This window comes from Solanum dulcamara, chromosome 9, assembly GCF_947179165.1.
Source record: "Solanum dulcamara chromosome 9, daSolDulc1.2, whole genome shotgun sequence".
In the NCBI taxonomy this organism is placed as follows: Eukaryota; Viridiplantae; Streptophyta; class Magnoliopsida; order Solanales; family Solanaceae; genus Solanum; species Solanum dulcamara.
Window position 1 is genome coordinate 29,694,656 of NC_077245.1, and position 3,725 is coordinate 29,698,380.

Genomic DNA, 3,725 nt, shown 5'->3' on the forward strand with positions numbered 1-3,725 from the left:
TATCTTTCTCAGTAGACCTATGATGCCTATTGGGTACTTGTTGTTTTGGTACTCATACTACACTTTGTATCTGCTTTCGTGATACAGATCCGAGTATTAGCTATTAACATTCATTTTGACCCAGCTGTAGTCGTGACCAAAGCCAAGGGTGAGCATACACCATTCTGGGTTTACTCATTTCCTATATATATATATATATATAAATCTATCACGACCCGATTTCTCATGTCATGATGGAGCCTACTATGACCCCCAGTAGGCAAGCCAACCCATATCCCAATGAAATGTCAGGTTAGAAGACCAACAATTTAAACTAAAAGCAGTAATGAAAGAATAAGAAAACAAATGAACGGCTAAAGCAAATCAAAATATATACAAGCCAAAAGATTCATCCCAGAACCCGGAAGTCACATGTACAGAGCTAACTACAAAATGAACACAAGTCCCAAAAGTAGACACAGAAGCAAGACTGTCTCAAAGAGCAAAAGAAACCAATAGTTAGTAGTGATGGTGTAAAACTGATACTCTCTCAATTCTATATTAAGTGAATTTGTAAGGAATTTTTCATTGTTCAAAATAATTGAATTGTTCGAAATTCAAGATAGATGTTTGAAACTTTTTCCATATTTTCCCTTTTATTTATGGAAGTTTTATATTTTCTAGGAAATAAATCACACTACTTGCAAAATTATATTTATGATTTTACAAAGGACAGTAGTAGAAAGTATGGTTTAAATTATGTTCTTGAATGTTTTTCTTAATATGTGTGCATTGCCTCACAAATTCACTTAATATGGAATGGAAGGAGTACTGATTATATGGAATATGGCAAATTCAATTTTTGAGGAAATTTATGATTTATTTTTAAGGTCATATGTCGAGCTTGCAGTGAAATTATCAATGAAGGCATTAATGGCCATTAGGAAGTATTCATTGAATAATGATTGTCACTAATCTTTGGGTAATGATTCTGGCTAATCAATGAGAATATTAAATGGATAGAAGGGCGTGTGGGTGTAAATTCCTAATAACTGCTACTATTACCGTGAATTAAATTCAACCTAGGAGATCTTTTTTTATGGGTTTGATGATAAAGTGCTCAAATTTTTGATATCTTGGGTGTAGGTAATTAAATATTGGAGGTGTTCCCAACGAATCATTAACTCGATAGAACCTTATAGTAGTAATCCCTATATATTGTGTAACATGTAAGATCGGTAAGTTAATTTCATTCAAGTCTTTGGTCCGGAAAATAAGGGATTATCACCACTCAACTAGGTCCATCTACGGGTGTATATTTTACTAACTCTTACCAATGATCCCAAATTAGCTTCTAACACCCTTTATAATGGTAGGAGGGGGCAATTTCTTGATCTCTTTGCTTGATCAATATCAATGCCTTTGTTTGAGATGTTATGACCAAAAACTATGGTTTTTCTCACCATGAAGTGACACTTCTCCCAATTGAGCACAAAACTACATTCTTCACACCTTTGTAGTATCTCACCTAGATAAACCAAACAATCATCAAATGATTCACCAACCATCGAAAAATCATTCATAAAAACTTCAATCGTGTCTTCCACTATATCAAAAAATATGGACATCATGCACCGTTGAAAAGTTGCAGGTGCATTACACAAATCGAATGACATATTTTTGAAAGCGAACGTCCAATATGGGCAAGTGAAAGTAGTTTTATCTTGGTCTTCGGGTGTAGTTGATATCTTAGCCCCCCTCCAAGTCTAAGATTTAGAGGTATTGTTGGACATATGTATGGTGAATCTTGACTACTATGGTTCTTGTTTATAATGTTTTCCCAAATTCCCTCTTTCCCCTTGTTTCCTCTTGTTATTGATTGTCATTACTAATGAAAGGCTAAACGAATGCGAAGAGGCTTATTTGAGGTATCTTCTCATTAACCGTGCCACATCTAGGGCCTAGGCTTGGGCCATGACAAACTTGGTATCAGAGTCTGAGGTTTTGAATGGTCCTCAAATTCCAATATACCACATCAAATAGGGTCTTGTTTATGGTTGTGAAGCACACCACAATTACGAATAGGAGACTATGAGGCATTTAGGAAACTTTCCCTTCTTTTATGATTCATGGCACGCCTTAGAGTTGTCCAAAGACTTTCTTTATCTAACGAATCATTTGTGTTTCTTTAAATAATGCCTCCGAGAAGATTACCTCCACTCCAGTTCCCGAGGCTCCACATGATAAGGGAGTTACACATGCGGAGTTTCAAAATGTCATCACTTTGTTGGCCCAAATCGTGGCCAACAAAGCTAATCATGGTGTTGCTCCTCCTCCACCTCAAGTTCCTACTCTGACTACTAAGAATCGGGAATTCAAGAGAATGAATCCCCCCAAATTTGATAGTTCCAAGGTAGATGAGGACCCAATGGAGTTTATTGATAAATCTTATCGGATTGTGGCAACTATGGGAGTACCTCCAAGTGAAAAGGACAATCTAGTGGCCTATCAACTCAAAGGTGTAGCAATGGTTTGGTATGAGCAATGCGTGGTTAAGAGGGGTGAATGTATGGGACCCACAGAGTGGGAAGAGTTCAAGGGTGCCTTCTTAGATTTTTTCTTTCCTTTAGAGCTAAGGGAGGCAAAGATTTAAGAGTTCATAAATCATCGCCAACGGAGCATGAGTGTGAGGGAGTGTTCCCTCAAATACACCAAATTGTCTAAGTATGCTCCTTTCATAGTTTTCGACCCAAGGAAAACAATGAGCAAATTCATCTTCGGTGTTTCTATTCTAGTGTCCAAAGAATTCAAGACGGCCATGTTGGTCAAGGAGATGGACATCTCCCGACTTATGACATATGCAGAACAAATAGAAGATGAAAAGCTAAGGGCAAAATCTAGGGACTTCAAAAGGGCGCGAACTGATTGTTGTTCAACTTTGACTAATACTCCAGTGTCTAGGCCTAACAAGGAAGAACGTCCCTTCCCCCTTGTGAGAGATGTTGTAGGACTCACCAAGGAGAATGCATGCCCGTTAAGGAGCGTTGATATAAGTGTGGTGATATAGGGAAAAAGATGAAGGATTGTTCGGTGGCTACTAGAACAGCAAGGGAGATGGCTCAGGGATGCTTCATTCGATATTTTATGGATTTTCTTTGGTCATGATAATGGTTTTTATGGAGTGGTTTCGTATTCGTTGTGCCATGATTGATTTGAAAATCCGAGTATTTGAGTTTTTGTGCTAGTTGAAGTATTAGCTTCTCATGTCTTTCCTTACTAATTTCCAAGTTCTAGTTATTCTCATGTCCTTCCATATTCATTCATTTTCATGAAAGTGATTTTTAAAAATTCATGTGTTATGCTAAGATTGAAAATCACATGTTCTATGCATTTTAATGTGTTATTGCATTCATGTTGAGTTTCTAGTCCTCTTTCTTTGTTTGTTCTATGCTAGTATGATCTCATTCCAGGACGAATGTTTCCAAGGGGGAGATATTGTAAGGTCCCATGTGTTTTGAAGGTTGGAGTGTGTTATAATAGGGTAAATAGAGGGAAAATGGCTTTGGAGGATTTTTCGGACTCATATTTCGAAAGATAATTTTTTTAAGAAATGCTCAAAACAGTGAAGTCTGTTACCTAGGTGCACCGCTCTTTTCTTCCTGGACAGTGCAAATTTGTCCGAACTTGAATCAATCTCAAATCTGGGGAAAAATTGAACTTTACAAAAAAATAAACTATGGGAGAAC